Source organism: Eschscholzia californica, unplaced genomic scaffold (assembly GCF_041429995.1).
Source record: "Eschscholzia californica isolate CP2 unplaced genomic scaffold, dmEscCali1.0.p SCAF_6, whole genome shotgun sequence".
NCBI lineage: Eukaryota > Viridiplantae > Streptophyta > Magnoliopsida > Ranunculales > Papaveraceae > Eschscholzia > Eschscholzia californica.
Window position 1 is genome coordinate 103,051 of NW_028238483.1, and position 19,165 is coordinate 122,215.

Here is a 19,165-nt window from a genome sequence, read left to right on the forward strand (position 1 = left end):
TAAATTTGATCTCCAATGAGTTTGAATTTCCAATTTGTAAATGAATTTCATACTTGTTCCAAAAAAAGGTAGATCTCCAGCCAAACTCCCTTCACATACCGAGGAAGCAAATGTACATTAGAAAATAAAACCATTATGAAATTGGAGGACTTTAAGACATTCGTAAAACCGATTCATATTGTCATTTAGTAGTTGCAATCAACAATGTGACCATCGACTTCATATTGTCTTTTGTTACAAAAACCAGTCCCTCCCTCACACTGTCCTCCAAATCAAAAGCAAGCTCGCTGGCCAACATAAACAAGGAACCTGTTAAGGTGGCATACCTTTGTTGGAATCGGAGCCGATTTTGGCTCGACCCGACTCGTCAAACTCAGAAACGGAACGCTCCATTGAGTTCGTCTCGTCGAGCTCTTCAATTTAGAGCCAAGAATCATTCAAATCCGATTCCGGATGAATGAGAAATTCAAGTTTAAAGTTTGGACGAAGATCGGTTGAAATAGGGACTAAAATGTCAAAACGGACAAAGTTAGATTGAGGACCATCTGGGCGAAGCGAGCACATCCAGATCTGGACGTCTCGCGTTCCACCCGAGTTTCTGAAGCGAGATCTGACGGTCGCGCATCCATGTTTCGGGACAACGGTGGGACGCGACCAGAAGCGTTGGATCCGCGAGATCCAACCGGTCACGTCACCTCTGCGTCGGTCACAGTTCGGGATAGGCTGAGATCTTGATCTAACGGCCAATTTTGTCCTCTGTTGGGCTTAGTTCGGGACAGATCTAACCCCATCTAACGATGGGCGTTTCTTCTGAGTTTTAGAGCCCGATCCGACATCCCAGGTTGCAACCGACTCAAGAAATCAGTTATTATTTCAGATTAGTCCACCCTTTCGAAAGGATACATCCATTAACCCCAAAAGTCACTATGCACCCATTCAATTCCTATATAAACAACCCAAACCCTTCTCATTTATCATCAATTCATTCTCTTCTCTTCTTCTCTTCCCTTTTAACAATTAGAGGTTCTGGTTTGCCTAGAATATCTGATTGGGAAGTATTTCTAGAGGTTCTGGTTTGCCTAGAATATCTAGAAAAAGGAAGAAAGAAGTTTCGAGTGAAGTGATAATCATAAAGCATCTAGTACATCAAATTCATTCTCTTCTTCTCTTCCCTTCTAACAATTAGAGATTCTGGTTTGCCTAGAATATCTGATTGGGAAGTATTTCTAGAGGTTCTGGTTTTCCTAGAATATCTAGAAAAAGGAAGATAGAAGTTTCGAGTGAAGTTTGAATTTCCGAAGCGTCTAGAAGTTCATCCGCATTAGTCCAAGAGCTCATAATACTTACGAAGGTTCGTCCGCTTTCAGAATATAGAAGTACCATCTTAAAACTCTGAAAGGAAAGTCGTTGTATCCCGAAGGCATACACCCTAACGTTTGGTCCTGTTACGGGGGTGTAAAATGTCTTAAGGAAAGAGAATTTATTCTCGCCTCGACTACATTAACATCTATCTCGGTTAATCCGAAAGAAGGAATATTGATAAATCATTATTCTTTAATAGTCTATCTCTCTATAAGAGAAAGGAAACTCTGTCTAAATCAAGCCAAGACAGAGAGAAATCGACTTATCGATTTATAACTAGAGGAACAACAACCTTAGACTTTTGTCAATATGTAATATCTGTTTAAAGTAAGTACTATACGCTGAAGCAACTGAACTACATTGACCTTATGATAAACGTGTGTGCTGAAGAGTTGTGTAACTTATTTAGTTTCTAAGCAACTATCTTGAACCTACAGACCAGTCAATAGGAGATTTAATAGCTAAACAAACAGAGAAGATTGCAATTTAGTGAAGCTCCTACAAAATAGGCACACCTTTAAGAGGTTGCTTCAATGGAAGTTGTGTTCACTCACTTTTCATTGTTAAATTTTTTTCACGTCACACCGAAATAAACCTAAGTTAACCATGGTGAAAATACGTATGTTCTTTTTGCTAGAATTACAACAAAAGATGAAGTACTAATATATCAATATGCCAAAAATGATGCTATGCCCGGCCGGAATCCTGGCCGGGTGAGTTGGCGCTCCAGCCGGGCATAGTTGCTTACGGTTCTCCCATTTGAATCAATTAAATGTTATTTTCATTCTAGTCCCTACAACTTTGTATTCTTCAAAACAAAGGTTTATGCTTAAAATCAAAAGAGGAATCAGGAGTCCTAAACTCGCCCGTGATTTTGAGAGGGGAAGTTACCTTCTTCCTTATCTAAACCGAAACCCTAGGAGGAATGTTCGATTTGACTCATTATCTCTATTCGAGTTTAAGTTCGGTGTTATTGATCTAATCTCTTTATCTCTCTATGTGAAGGTTTATGTTAGTTGGTAGATTAGAAGACATAAACTGAAATAAATAACACAATAGTTTACGTGGTTCAGTCGAAGGATCACGACCTACATCCACGGAGAAAGCCAGAACGACTACATACTTTATTATCCACAATTGTGGTGATTCGTTACTAATCAATTAGGGAAATTAGGTCAAATGACCTTTGACCCAATTGACTTTGGTGGAATGACCCTTATTTCTCAAGTTCCTTGAAATGACCCTATTTTTGCCATTTTTTTCCAAGTTTGCCCCTCAATATAAAATCGAGTCTAGATTTTCTAGACACCCGATTTTGATCCAAACCGAGAAACCCCCCCACTCTCTCTAGGACGAAATTTGATGGGTTCTTAGAGTTTTCAAAATCATTCCACCCTTCCCTCTTCAATTTATATGGCATTAATCATTGCAATTGAGTCTTAATCATGAAACATCTTGGATCTTCTCCCCATCTAGGGTTTCAATTTTAAATCTCTTCTTCTTCATCGGAAATTTCGCCCAAATTTTTACTTGGTTAGGGTGGTTGATTTGTTGAGGTAAGTTCATCTTTGTTATAGTTACCTTATTTCATCTTGATTTTTATTTCATTTCATACTATATGTTGTTTTGTTTGGTTTTGAATTGGTTTTTGATTTCTCTAGCTATTGTTCATCTTCCTAGAGTTTTACAACTTCATGATTATCTATTTTTTTAGGTTATGTTTTGATTGTTTATCTAATGTTTAATGTTAAATTCATCTAATATATTGTTAAATTTTCAATTTTTGCTTGGGTTTTACCTTAATCTTATGCATTGGTTACTTTGCTTGACAATGTTCACCATGTGTTTGTTAATAGTCCTCAATGAATGAAAATATTGTTCATGTTTGTTGAAGTTTGTTCTTACTTCATCTTCATTACTACATCTTATGTATTGCTTGATTGTAAATTTACATCTTGAATTCATCTTCCTTAATTGGTGTATACAACAAACATCTTCTTTATTCTTGGACCAGAACCAAATAATATAGATGTCATGAAAAATAGTAGAACTTACAAGAATTTATAAGATGAAGTTACTTTTTTTAACACAAAACAAAAGTTCCTTATCTATCTTCAGCATTTTCACAACATTTCCACGACCAAACTGATACTTCAGAACTGTTGTTTTTTACTTGGGAACCTTGCATATGGTGTAGAAACTCACTTTTGTAATGAAGGTTAATGCAAGTTGCTCCTTAAAACTAAAAAATAATGTGTATAAAGTTCTTTTGTTTATGGTCATCCTTTTCTGCACTAATGCTTGTGGTGCTAAGCATAATTCTTGAAAATTTGGATGAAAAACTTTTAGGGTGGGAGAGTGTTACTTTTCAAATTGGTATTTCGCTTTTGTCAATTTACATGTTGAATTCATCTTATGTGTTGTCAATTTACATGTTGAATTCATCTCATGTTTGTATGTATTTTGAAAGTTAGTAGTAATTTTAGTACGTACAAATAATGAATTTATCTTTGTTTTGTAGGGTAATTCCTAATAGAATCCGTGAGCATTTGGTTATTTCATGGTGGTAGATTAGAAAAGAATTTCAAACTGTATTTCTTGATGCAATGCACGGTGCATGCATTTACCACCTTAGTAATAATTTGAAGGCAAAGTTTAAGAAAGATGATTTCCTTTCGTTATTTTTTAGAGCAAGCAAAAGCTACAAAACTTTCAGACCTTAAACGGTTATTTTTGATAGTATGCCACGATTTCTCGATACATGGTGAATGAATTTGTATTTTTGATTTGCAATGTTTGAAAATTTGACCCAAATAACAGAGAAGAAAGATTTAGAGATATTGTCACAAAGATTGTTGTGTCGATGAAGAAAAATTATTTGTGAAGTCTCTTAATGTATCTCCAATGAAATATATTCTAATGTAATATGACCTTTTACTGTGTGCACTTTTAATTTTGTTGTGAACTCATTGTATGTATGTGACTATTCTAAAACGTAAATTTATGTTCTTCCAGGGTTGTAAAAAAATTTAGACGGTATTATATGACAACAGTACAGTAGTCTAGACTCATACTGCAGGTGTCTAGACTCGGACTGCAGGAGTCTAGACTCGGACTCTAGGAGTCTAGACTCGGACTCCAGAAGTCTAGACTCGGACTCCAGGAGTCTAGACTCGGACTGCAGGAGTCTAGACTCAGACCGTCTCAGTCTAGACAGACCGTCTCAAGGAGTCTTTCAATGTCTACTCTCACACTGTGTGGACAAATCCATAACAAATTTAAGCATTCAAATTAATATTACTAAATTGTAATAGATATCAAAGTAAAATAAGTCGAAGTATTTCCATAGGTGAGGTACTTTGAGATGTCCCTGGAACAATAAAACTCAATTTTGTCAAGCTATTCTTCCTATTTTCACATACTATTTTATTAAAAACTTCACGAAGTTCTCTAAGTGTTTTCCCGTCTGATAGAACTTTTTCAGTTTGTTTACCACCAATATACTTTATTTCGTCATTCACATTTTACAATCTACCACCATGAAATAACGAACCGCTAACGGATTCCATTAGAAATTATCCTACAAAACAAAGATAAATTCATTATTTGCATGTATTAAAAGTACTACCAACTTCCAAAATACATACAAAACAAGATTTTATGCTTGAAGATTATTAAGTAATACAAGGAAACACAAGGTCAAACATCAACAAAAAAAAATAGATACATTTAGAAGCTATATATATATAACACCGATTTCATCGAGGAAAGTAAACTTGTATAGGTTACAGTCTAGACTGAGTCTGAACTAGTATAGGTTACTAATATTGAGGACTATTAACAAATCATGTCTAGCATTCTTTCAATTGTTCGTCACGTTGCAAATATTTTAAGTGGGATCATTCACAAAAGGTTATCTTATGTGTCGCAAGACATTAATACCTAAAGATATGAATATGATAGCCATTGAGGACAACTATCAAACACATGAATGATGAACAAACTTCAACAACATTAACAATACTTTCATTCATTGAAGATTATTAACAAACACATGGTGAACATTGTCAAGCAAAGTAATCAATCCATAAGATTAAGGTCAAACCCAAGCCAAAATTGAAAAATAAGCAACACATAAGATGAATTTAACATTACACAATAGATAAACAACCAAAACATAACATAAAACAATGTAATCATGTACTTATTACAAGGTAAACCCTAGGAAGATGAACAATAAATAAATAAATCAAAACTCATACAAAACCAAACAAAACGACCTATAATATGAAACAAATTAACAATGAAGATGAAATATGGTAAAAACCATAACAAAGATGAACTTACCTCAACAAATCGACCAAACCCTAACCAAGTAAAAATTTGGGTGAAATTTCCGATGATGAAGAGATGGGAGAGAAGATTCAAGATGTTTCATGATTGAGACTCAATTGCATTGATTAATGTCATATAAATTGAAGAGGGAAGGGTGGAATGATTTTGAAAACTTTAAGAACCCATCAAATTTCGTTCTAGAGAGAGGGAGGGTTTTCTCGGTTTGGATCAAAATCGGGTGTCTAGAAAATCTAGACTCGATTTATATTGAGGGGCAAACTTGGAAGAAAATGACAAAAATAGAGTCATTTCAAGGGACTTGAGAAATAAGGGTCATTCCACCAAAGTCAATTGGGTCAAAGGTCATTTGACCCAATTTCCCAATCAATTACAATGATTGATTAGTAACCGAATACTTAAACTCCTAGAACCCATCTCTTATTTATAGGGTTCAGGATTTCCTAGTTTCTCCTAACTAAACTAGGAAACAATATAATCTCTACTCAATATTACTATTAAATAGTTACAAGGGATATCCTAAATATATCTTCGATATCTTTCATATCTTCTAATATCTTGGACTCGTCTTGATCGTCGGATCTCTTCATGTCGATCCGTCTCATCTTCAGATATCTCGGACGGTTGATATTTGATATCTTAGGATCTCGATTCATCTCGATCCTTATACTCTAACACTCCCCCTCAAGTTGGAATACAGAACTTGTGAAGTATCCAACTTAAAGATTGAACTTGAAAAAGGTGAATGTGTTGTTCCTCTGGTTATCAATCGATAAATCGACATCTCTCTGTCTTGGCTTGATTTAAACAGAGTTTCCTTTTTCTAACTTATAGAGAGATAAACTATTAAAGAATAATGATTATCAATATTCCTTCTTTCAGATTAACCGAGATAGATGTTAATGTAGTCGAGGCGAGAATAAATTCTCTTTCCTTAAGACATTTTACACCCCCGTAGCAGTACCAAACGTTAGGGTGTATGCCTTCGGGATACAACGACTTTCCTTTCAGAGTTTTAAGATGGTACTTCTATATTCTGAAAGCGGACGAACCTTTGTAAGTATTATGAGCTCGTGGACTAATGCAGATGATCTTCTAGATGCTTCGGAAATTCAAACTTCACTCGAAACTTCTTTCGTCCTTTTTCTAGATATTCTAGGCAAACCAGAACTTCTAGAAATACTTCCAAATCAGATATTCTAGGCCAACCAGAACCTCTAATTGTTAGAAGGGAAGAGAAGAAGAGAATGAATTTGATGTACTAGATGCTTTATGATTATCACTTCACTCAAAACTTCTTTCTTCCTTTTTTTTCTAGATATTCTAGGCAAACCAGAACCTCTAGAATTACTTCCCAATCAGATATTCTAGGCAAACCAGAACCTCTAATTGTTAGAAGAGAAGAGAAGAAGAGAAGAGAATGAATTGATGTGAAAGATGATTTGGGTTGTTTATAAAGGAAGTGAAAGGGTATATGTGTCTGTTGGGGTTAAAGGATGTATCCATTCGAAAGGGTGGACTAAACTGGGATAATAACTGAAATTGGAGTCGGTTCAATCTTGGGACGTTGGATTTGGCTCAAAGTCGCGGACAGAACGCCATCCGTTACATTGCAATGGAGTTGTCCCGAAATGTACCCAACAGATTACAGAAAGCGACGGCTAGATTAAACGATGGGATTTGTCCCACTCGGAGCCCGACTAGGAGAAGACGAGCACCGTCGGATCCCTCAAATCCAATGCTTCGGGACGTATACCTAACTCGTCCCGAAAACCCTAACGCGCGACCGTCAGATCTTGCGCAATCCCTCGGAGCTAACGTCATCCGTCCAGATCTTGATCCGCGTGCTTCGCTCAAACGGCCCCCAAAGTGACTTGTCCAACTTGACGCTTTAGTCCCTATTTCAACCGATCTTCGTCCAAACTTTAAACTTGAATTTCTCATTCATCCGGAATCGGATTTGAGTGATTCTTGGCTCTAAACTGAAGAGCTCAAGGAGACGAACGCAATGGAGCGTTCCATTTCAGTGTTTGGCGAGTCAGGTCGAGCCAAAAATGGCTCCGATTCCATTAGATTGTTCTTCGCATACGATCGGATTCAAAACTTGAATTTGAATTTGAATTTTTTTTGTTTAATGTCGAACAATTTCCAATGGTGCTGAATTCTTTGTCAGCAACTTGAACTTGAAATCGCACATAAACTTGATATAATAATAAAGTCTTTCGTAAGCTGGAATCTCATTCTTTTCTTCTTTGCTTTATTCCTTTCCCGAGCTTGAATAAAATTTGGTGAGAGGGAGGAGAGCTTCAAATTTTTCAACAAACTAAGGAGGAAACGATACCATATGTAGTTGATGATGGAAGAGAGGAACCGGTGGATCCACGAAGAGGATGATGAAGACATAGTGTCACAAAAAGAAGAGATAGGTGACAGAAAGATAGCGTCTCGAAACCATGTGAAATTTCACACTCACATGAGAGAACCTATGAGGGAGAGATCTTGGGACGTTGGATCTGGCTCAAAGTCGCGGACAGAACGCCATCCGTTAGATTGCGATGGAGTTGTCCCGAAATGTACCCAACAGATTATAGAAAGCGACGGCTATATTAAAAGATGGGATTTGTCCCACTCGGTGCCCGACGCGGAGAAGACGCGCACCGTCGGATCCCTCAGATCCGACGCTTCAGGGCGCATACCGAACTCGTCCCGAAAACCCTAACGCGCGACCCTCAGATCTTGCGCAATCCCGCGGAGCTAACGCCATCCGTCCAAATCTTGATCCGCGTGCTTCGCTCAAACGGCCCCCAAAGTGACTTGTCCAACTTGACGCTATAGTCCCTACTTCAACCGATCTTCGTCCAAACTTTAAACTGTAATTTCTCATTCATCTGGAATCGGATTTGAGTGATTCTTGGCTCTAAACTGAAGAGCTCGACGAGACGACCGCAATGGTGCGTTCCTTTTCTGAGTTTGACGAGTCGGGTCGAGCCAAAAATGGCTCCGATTCCATTAGAATGTTCTTCGCATACGATCGGATTCAAAACTTGAATTCGAATTTGAATTTTTTTTATTTAATGTCGAACAATTTCCAATGGTGCTGAATTCTTTGTCAGCAACTTGAACTTGTAATCGCACATAAACTTGATATAATAATAAAGTCTTTCGTAAGCTTGAATCTCATTCTTTTCTTCTTTGCTTTATTCCTTTCTCGAGCTTGAATAAAATTTGGTGAGAGGGAGGAGAGCTTCAAATTTATCAACAAACTAAGGAAGAAATGATACCATATGTAGTTGATGATGGAAGAGAGGAACCGGTGGATCCACGAAGAGGATGATGAAGACATAGTGTCACAAAAAGAAGAGATAGGTGACAGAAAGATAGTGTCTCGAAACCATGTGAAATTTCACACTTACATGAGAGAACCCATGAGGGAGAGATCTTGGGACGTTGGATCTGGCTCAAAGTCGCGGACAGAATGCCATCCGTTAGATTGCGATGGAGTTGTCCCGAAACGTACCCAACAGATTATAGAAAGCGACGGCTAGATTAAAAGATGGGATTTGTCCCACTCGATGCCCGACGCAGAGAAGACGCGTACCGTCGGATCCCTCAGATCCAACGCTTCGGGGCGCATACCGAACTCGTCCCGAAAACCCTAACGCGCGGCCCTCAGATCTTGCGCAATCCCGCGGAGCTAACGCCATCCGTCCAGATCTTGATCCGCGTGCTTCGCTCAAACGGCCCCCAAAGTGACTTGTCCAACTTGACGCTTTAGTCCCTATTTCAACCGATCTTCGTCCAAACTTTAAACTTGAATTTCTCATTCATCCGGAATCGGATTTGAGTGATTCTTGGCTCTAAACTTAAGAGCTCGACGAGACGAACGCAATGCTGGGTTCCGTTTCTGAGTTTGACGAGTCAGATCAAGCCAAAAATGGCTCCGATTCCAACAGAATGTTCTTCGCATACGATCGGATTCAAAACTTGAATTTGAATTTGAATTTTTTTTGTTTAATGTCGAATAATTTACAATGGTGCTGAATTATTTGTCAGCAACTTGAACTTGTAATCGCACATAAACTTGATATAATAATAAAGTCTTTCGTAAGCTTGAATCTCATTTTTTTCTTCTTTGCTTTATTCCTTTCTCGAGCTTGAATAAAATTTGGTGAGAGGGAGGAGAGCTTCAAATTTATCAACAAACTAAGGAGGAAACGATACCATATGTAGTTGATGATGGAAGAGAGGAACCGGTGGATCCACGAAGAGGATGATGAAGACATAGTGTCACAAGAAGAGATAGGTGACAGAAAGATAGCGTCTCAAAACCCTGTGAAATTTCACACTCACATGAGAGAACCCATGAGGGAGAGATCTTGGGACGTTGGATCTGGCTCAAAGTCGCGGACAGAACACCATCCGTTAGATTGCGATGGAGTTGTCCCGAAATGTACCCAACAGATTATAGAAAGCGACGGCTAGATTAAAAGATGGGATTTGTCCCACTCGATGCCCGACGCTGAGAAGACGCGTACCGTCGGATCCCTCAGATCCAACGCTTCGGGGCGCATACCGAACTCGTCCCGAAAACCCTAACGCGCGGCCCTCAGATCTTGCGCAATCCCGCAGAGCTAACGCCATCCGTCCAAATCTTGATCCGCGTGCTTCGCTCAAACGGCCCCCAAAGTGACTTGTCCAACTTGACGCTATAGTCCCTACTTCAATCGATCTTCGTCCAAACTTTAAACTGTAATTTCTCATTCATCCGGAATCGGATTTGAGTGATTCTTGGCTCTAAACTGAAGAGCCCGACGAGACGACCGCAATGGTGCGTTCCTTTTCTGAGTTTGACGAGTCGGGTCGAGCCAAAAATGGCTCCGATTCCATTAGAATGTTCTTCGCATACGATCGGATTCAAAACTTGAATTCGAATTTGAATTTTTTTTATTTAATGTCGAACAATTTCCAATGGTGCTGAATTCTTTGTCAGCAACTTGAACTTGTAATCGCACATAAACTTGATATAATAATAAAGTCTTTCGTAAGCTTGAATCTCATTCTTTTCTTCTTTGCTTTATTCCTTTCTCGAGCTTGAATAAAATTTGGTGAGAGGGAGGAGAGCTTCAAATTTATCAACAAACTAAGGAAGAAATGATACCATATGTAGTTGATGATGGAAGAGAGGAACCGGTGGATCCACGAAGAGGATGATGAAGACATAGTGTCACAAAAAGAAGAGATAGGTGACAGAAAGATAGTGTCTCGAAACCATGTGAAATTTCACACTTACATGAGAGAACCCATGAGGGAGAGATCTTGGGACGTTGGATCTGGCTCAAAGTCGCGGACAGAATGCCATCCGTTAGATTGCGATGGAGTTGTCCCGAAACGTACCCAACAGATTATAGAAAGCGACGGCTAGATTAAAAGATGGGATTTGTCCCACTCGATGCCCGACGCAGAGAAGACGCGTACCGTCGGATCCCTCAGATCCAACGCTTCGGGGCGCATACCGAACTCGTCCCGAAAACCCTAACGCGCGGCCCTCAGATCTTGCGCAATCCCGCGGAGCTAACGCCATCCGTCCAGATCTTGATCCGCGTGCTTCGCTCAAACGGCCCCCAAAGTGACTTGTCCAACTTGACGCTTTAGTCCCTATTTCAACCGATCTTCGTCCAAACTTTAAACTTGAATTTCTCATTCATCCGGAATCGGATTTGAGTGATTCTTGGCTCTAAACTTAAGAGCTCGACGAGACGAACGCAATGCTGGGTTCCGTTTCTGAGTTTGACGAGTCAGATCAAGCCAAAAATGGCTCCGATTCCAACAGAATGTTCTTCGCATACGATCGGATTCAAAACTTGAATTTGAATTTGAATTTTTTTTGTTTAATGTCGAATAATTTACAATGGTGCTGAATTATTTGTCAGCAACTTGAACTTGTAATCGCACATAAACTTGATATAATAATAAAGTCTTTCGTAAGCTTGAATCTCATTTTTTTCTTCTTTGCTTTATTCCTTTCTCGAGTTTGAATAAAATTTGGTGAGAGGGAGGAGAGCTTCAAATTTATCAACAAACTAAGGAGGAAACGATACCATATGTAGTTGATGATGGAAGAGAGGAACCGGTGGATCCACGAAGAGGATGATGAAGACATAGTGTCACAAGAAGAGATAGGTGACAGAAAGATAGCGTCTCAAAACCATGTGAAATTTCACACTCACATGAGAGAACCCATGAGGGAGAGATCTTGGGACGTTGGATCTGGCTCAAAGTCGCGGACAGAACACCATCCGTTAGATTGCGATGGAGTTGTCCCGAAATGTACCCAACAGATTATAGAAAGCGACGGCTAGATTAAAAGATGGGATTTGTCCCACTCGATGCCCGACGCTGAGAAGACGCGTACCGTCGGATCCCTCAGATCCAACGCTTCGGGGCGCATACCGAACTCGTCCCGAAAACCCTAACGCGCGGCCCTCAGATCTTGCGCAATCCCGCAGAGCTAACGCCATCCGTCCAAATCTTGATCCGCGTGCTTCGCTCAAACGGCCCCCAAAGTGACTTGTCCAACTTGACGCTATAGTCCCTACTTCAATCGATCTTCGTCCAAACTTTAAACTGTAATTTCTCATTCATCCGGAATCGGATTTGAGTGATTCTTGGCTCTAAACTGAAGAGCCCGACGAGACGACCGCAATGGTGCGTTCCTTTTCTGAGTTTGACGAGTCGGGTCTAGCCAAAAATGGCTCCGATTCCATTAGAATGTTCTTCGCATACGATCGGATTCAGAACTTGAATTCGAATTTGAATTTTTTTTGTTTAATGTCGAACAATTCCAATGGTGCTGAATTCTTTGTCAGCAACTTGAACTTGTAATCGCACATAAACTTGATATAATAATAAAGTCTTTCGTAAGCTTGAATCTCATTCTTTTCTTCTTTGCTTTATTCCTTTCTCGAGCTTGAATAAAATTTGGTGAGAGGGAGGAGAGCTTCAAATTTATCAACAAACTAAGGAAGAAACGATACCATATGTAGTTGATGATGGAAGAGAGGAACCGGTGGATCCACGAAGAGGATGATGAAGACATAGTGTCACAAAAAGAAGAGATAGGTGACAGAAAGATAGTGTCTCGAAACCATGTGAAATTTCACACTTACATGAGAGAACCCATGAGGGAGAGATCTTGGGACGTTGGATCTGGCTCAAAGTCGCAGACAGAATGCCATCCGTTAGATTGCGATGGAGTTGTCCCGAAACGTACCCAACAGATTATAGAAAGCGACGGCTAGATTAAAAGATGGGATTTGTCCCACTCGATGCCCGACGCAGAGAAGACGCGTACCGTCGGATCCCTCAGATCCAACGCTTCGGGGCGCATACCGAACTCGTCCCGAAAACCCTAACGCGCGGCCCTCAGATCTTGCGCAATCCCGCAGAGCTAACGCCATCCGTCCAGATCTTGATCCGCGTGCTTCGCTCAAACGGCCCCCAAAGTGACTTGTCCAACTTGACGCTTTAGTCCCTATTTCAACCGATCTTCGTCCAAACTTTAAACTTGAATTTCTCATTCATCAGGAATCGGATTTGAGTGATTCTTGGCTCTAAACTTAAGAGCTCGACGAGACGAACGCAATGGTGGGTTCCGTTTCTGAGTTTGACGAGTCGGATCATGCCAAAAATGGCTCCGATTCCAACAGAATGTTCTTCGCATACGATCGGATTCAAAACTTGAATTTGAATTTGAATTTTTTTTGTTTAATGTCGAATAATTTACAATGGTGCTGAATTCTTTGTCAGCAACTTGAACTTGTAATCGCACATAAACTTGATATAATAATAAAGTCTTTCGTAAGCTTGAATCTCATTTTTTTCTTCTTTGCTTTATTCCTTTCTCGAGCTTGAATAAAATTTGGTGAGAGGGAGGAGAGCTTCAAATTTATCAACAAACTAAGGAGGAAACGATACCATATGTAGTTGATGATGGAAGAGAGGAACCGGTGGATCCACGAAGAGGATGATGAAGACATAGTGTCACAAGAAGAGATAGGTGACAGAAAGATAGCGTCTCAAAACCATGTGAAATTTCACACTCACATGAGAGAACCCATGAGGGAGAGATCTTGGGACGTTGGATCTGGCTCAAAGTCGCGGACAGAACGCCATCCGTTAGATTGCGATGGAGTTGTCCCGAAATGTACCCAACAGATTATAGAAAGCGACGGCTAGATTAAAAGATGGGATTTGTCCCACTCGATGCCCGACGCAGAGAAGACGCGTACCGTCGGATCCCTCAGATCCAACGCTTCGGGGCGCATACCGAACTCGTCCCGAAAACCCTAACGCGCGGCCCTCAGATCTTGCGCAATCCCGCAGAGCTAACGCCATCTGTCCAGATCTTGATCCGCGTGCTTCGCTCCAACGGCCCCCAAAGTGACTTGTCCAACTTGACGCTTTAGTCCCTATTTCAACCGATCTTCGTCCAAACTTTAAACTTGAATTTCTCATTCATCCGGAATCGGATTTGAGTGATTTTTGGCTCTAAACTTAAGAGCTCGACGAGACGAACGCAAAGGTTTGTTCCGTTTCTGAGTTTTACGAGTCGGTTTGAGCCAAAAATGGCTCCGATTCCAACAGAATGTTCTTCGCATACGATCGGATTCAAAACTTGAATTTGAATTTGAATTTTTTTGTTTAATGTCGAATAATTTACAATGGTGCTGAATTCTTTGTCAGCAACTTAAACTTGTAATCGCACATAAACTTGATATAATAATAAAGTCTTTCGTAAGCTTGAATCTCATTTTTTTCTTCTTTGCTTTATTCCTTTCTCGAGCTTAAATAAAATTTGGTGAGAGGGAGGGGAGTTTCAAATTTATCAACAAACTAAGGAGGAAACGATACCATATGTAGTTGATGATGGAAGAGAGGAACCGGTGGATCCACGAAGAGGATGATGAAGACATAGTGTCACAAAAAGAAGAGATAGGTGACAGAAAGATAGTGTCTCGAAACCATGTGAAATTTCACACTTACATGAGAAAACCCATGAGGGAGAGATCTTGGGACGTTGGATTTGGCTCAAAGTCGCGGACAGAACGCCTTCCGTTACATTACAATGGAGTTGTCCCGAAATGTACCCAACAGATATTAGAAAGCGACGGCTAAATTAAACGATGGGATTTGTCCCACTCGGAACCCGACGCGGAGAAGACGCGCACCGTCGGATCCCTCAAATCCAATGCTTCGGGACGTATACCGAACTCGTCCCGAAAACCCTAACGCGCAACCGTCAGATCTGGCGCAATCCCGCGGAGCTAACGTCATCCGTCCAGATCTTGATCCGCGTGCTTCGCTCAAACGGCCCCCAAAGTGACTTGTCCAACTTGACGCTTTAGTCCCTATTTCAACCGATCTTCGTCCAAACTTTAAACTTGAATTTCTCATTCATCCGGAATCGGATTTGAGTGATTCTTGGCTCTGAACTGAAGAGCTCGAGGAGACGAACGCAATGGTGCGTTCCTTTTCTGAGTTTGGCGAGTCGGGTCGAGCCAAAAATGGCTCCGATTCCATTATATTGTTCTTCGTATACTATCGGTTTCAAAACTTGAATTTGATTTTGAATTTTTTTTGTTTAATGTCGAACAATTTCCAATGGTGCTGAATTCTTTGTCAGCAACTTGAACTTGAAATCGCACATAAACTTGATATAATAATAAAGTCTTTCGTAAGCTTGAATCTCATTCTTTTCTTCTTTGCTTTATTCCTTTCTCGAGCTTGAATAAAATTTGGTGAGAGGGAGGAGAGCTTCAAATTTATCAACAAACTAAGGAGGAAACGATACCATATGTAGTTGATGATGGAAGAGAGGAACCGGTGGATCCACGAAGAGGATGATGAAGACATAGTGTCACAAAAAGAAGAGATAGGTGACAGAAAGATAGCGTCTCGAAACCATGTGAAATTTCACACTCACATGAGAGAACCTATGAGGGAGAGATCTTGGGACGTTGGATCTGGCTCAAAGTCGCGGACAGAACGCCATCCGTTAGATTGCGATGGAGTTGTCCCGAAATGTACCCAACATATTATAGAAAGCGACGGCTATATTAAAAGATGGGATTTGTCCCACTCGGTGCCCGACGCGGAGAAGACGCGCACCGTCGCATTCCTTAGATCCGACGCTTCGAGGCGCATACCGAACTCGTCCCGAAAACCCTAACGCGCGACCCTCAGATCTTGCGCAATCCCGCGGAGCTAACGCCATCCGTCCAAATCTTGATCCGCGTGCTTCGCTCCAACGGCTTCCAAAGTGACTTGTCTAACTTGACGCTTTAGTCCCTATTTCAACCGATCTTCGTCCAAACTTTAAACTGTAATTTCTCATTCATCCGGAATCGGATTTGAGTGATTCTTGGCTCTAAACTGAAGAGCTCGACGAGACGACCGCAATGGTGCGTTTCTTTTATGAGTTTGACGAGTCGGGTCGAGCCAAAAAAGGCTCCGATTCCATTAGAATGTTCTTCGCATACGATCGGATTCAAAACTTGAATTCGAATTTGAATTTTTTTGTTTAATGTCGAACAATTTCCAATGGTGCTGAATTCTTTGTCAGCAACTTGAACTTGTAATCGCACATAAACTTGATATAATAATAAAGTCTTTCGTAAGCTTGAATCTCATTCTTTTCTTCTTTGCTTTATTCCTTTCTCGAGCTTGAATAAAATTTGGTGAGAGGGAGGAGAGCTTCAAATTTATCAACAAACTAAGGAAGAAACGATACCATATGTAGTTGATGATGGAAGAGAGGAACCGGTGGATCCACGAAGAGGATGATGAAGACATAGTGTCACAAAAAGAAGAGATAGGTGACAGAAAGATAGTGTCTCGAAACCATGTGAAATTTCACACTTACATGAGAGAACCCATGAGGGAGAGATTTTGGGACGTTGGATCTGGCTCAAAGTCGCGGACAGAACGCCATCCGTTAGATTGCGATGGAGTTGTCCCGAAATGTACCCAACAGATTATTGAAAGCGACGGCTAGATTAAAAGATGGGATTTGTCCCACTCGATGCCCGACGCAGAGAAGATGCGTACCGTCGGATCCCTCAGATCCAACGCTTCGGGGCGCATACCGAACTCGTCCCGAAAACCCTAACGCGCGGCCCTCAGATCTTGCGCAATCCCTCGGAGCTAACGCCATCCGTCCAGATCTTGATCCGCGTGCTTCGCTCAAACGGCCCCCAAAGTGACTTGTCCAACTTGACGCTTTAGTCCCTATTTTAACCGATCTTCGTCCAAACTTTAAACTTGAATTTCTCATTCATCCGGAATCGGATTTGAGTGATTCTTGGCTCTAAACTTAAGAGCTCGACGAGACGAACGCAATGGTGGGTTCCGTTTCTGAGTTTGACGAGTCGGGTCGAGCCAAAAATGGCTCCGATTCCAACAGAATGTTCTTCGCATACGATCAGATTCAAAACTTGAATTTGAATTTTTTTTGTTTAATGTCGAATAATTTACAATGGTGCTGAATTCTTTGTCAGCAACTTGAACTTGTAATCGCACATAAACTTGATATAATAATAAAGTCTTTCGTAAGCTTGAATCTCATTTTTTTTCTTCTTTGCTTTATTCCTTTCTCGAGCTTGAATAAAATTTGGTGAGAGGGAGGAGAGCTTCAAAATTATCAACAAACTAAGGAGGAAACGATACCATATGTAGTTGATGATGGAAGAGAGGAACCGGTGGATCCACGAAGAGGATGATGAAGACATAGTGTCACAAAAAGAAGAGATAGGTGACAGAAAGATAGCGTCTCGAAACCATGTGAAATTTCACACTCACATGAGAGAACCCATGAGGGAGATATTACCCCCCCCCCCCCCCCCCCCCCCCCCCACGAGTGATATCGTGAGGGAGAGAGATATAGCTGAAAGAGAGGGTTATGGTCGAGAGGGAGAGGACCGAGAAAGAGATTACACCATGTGAATTATCCATCTTGAAATGATCGGGAGAGAAAGAGATCGAATAGTATAACGAGATAGATAAGCTCGTTGGATTAGAAACCGAGAGGAAGATGGATGATTACTCACAAAACTGATAAAGAAATCAGTGGTGGCTAATATGGGATATCCAAATCGATGAAGCATTTCCATTGGTCTAAGAAAAGGCCGGGAAAGTCGATCGGCAAAAAAAAACGAAGTCTCAATCCAATTTCTAGTGAGATATAGATTCGAAATTCGAAAAACCAAAACTCTGTTGGGTTTGAAAAAAACAATTCACAAGATTGAATACATCAAACAACGTTGGAGGCGAGAGATTGAATACGATGAATATCGAGATGAAGCACAAATTATAGTAGTATATCCTGCTTAATATGATTTGAAGGTGGTTTAATTGATGAGATTAGAGAGCAACCATCAACGATGTGTGGAAATTTGTGACTCCTCATTAACAAATCCACGACAGTGATGATTGAACGATAAATACAACAACAAAAAAAGTTGTTGGAACTCGCGAAAACTTGAATCCGGATGAAAAAGAAACGATTCGGCAAAAACCGTTTTGAGAAGAGAAGGAAAAGTGGAAATAGTCCAATGATAAACGTTATGGAAGGGACGAGATATTCTGCGGTTTGTTAGAAACCGACTCGTTTAGTGGTTGAATCCACTTAAAAGAATCATAAGATAATTGTTGGATGATGATGGACCACTCGTATGAATGTGATCATCCACTAAAAAGAGATGATTAATTGAGCACGTCCCTGATATCGAGGAACAAAAGACACAGTTGATACTGTTGGCCGATGACCAAGCTGAATGTATTAGCTGGGATGGATGACCATTGAGAAGATCTTCTTTGCATCTAATGACAAATATGTTTTGCAAATGTCGAAAAAATCAATAAAGTGATTGAAAAGTGAAAACACAACGAAAGAAAATCGTTTGAATAGCGGAAGGAAAAAGATTGATGAAACAAGATTGTTAAACCCGCTCATGAGAATCACAAGATTAACTTGGAAAAAAATATCAACAAAGTGATTTGTCGATTACCGAATCACAACAACAAAGGAGAATTGTCGAAAAATTGCAGAAAATTGATGAAACAGGATTGTTGAACCTGCTCAGGAGAATTTAATCGATCCAAAAAGAATTGAGAATTTGCGGGACTTTGATCAGGATTGATTAACCTGCTCTTGATACCATGTGAAGGTTTATGTTAGTTGGTAGATTAGAAGACATAAACTGAAATAAATAACACAATAGTTTATGTGGTTCGGTCGGAGGATCGCGACCTACGTCCACGGAAAGCCAGAACGGCTACATACTTTATTATCCACAATTGTGGTGATTCGTTACAATGATTGATTATCCACAATTGTGGTGATTCTACTCAATATTACTATTAAATCAATATTATTATTAAATAGTTACAAGAT

General features: G+C 40.2%; 1 long non-coding RNA gene across 1 annotated transcript; it reads left to right on the forward strand.

Moving 5' to 3' along the window:
• The first annotated feature begins 2,728 nt into the window (after positions 1-2,728).
• Positions 2,729-4,299, forward strand: LOC147530657 (uncharacterized). The gene is made up of 2 exons (XR_015227178.1): positions 2,729-2,918; positions 3,884-4,299. It is a non-coding gene; the product is annotated as an uncharacterized LOC147530657 (long non-coding RNA).
• The last annotated feature ends 14,866 nt before the right edge of the window (positions 4,300-19,165 follow it).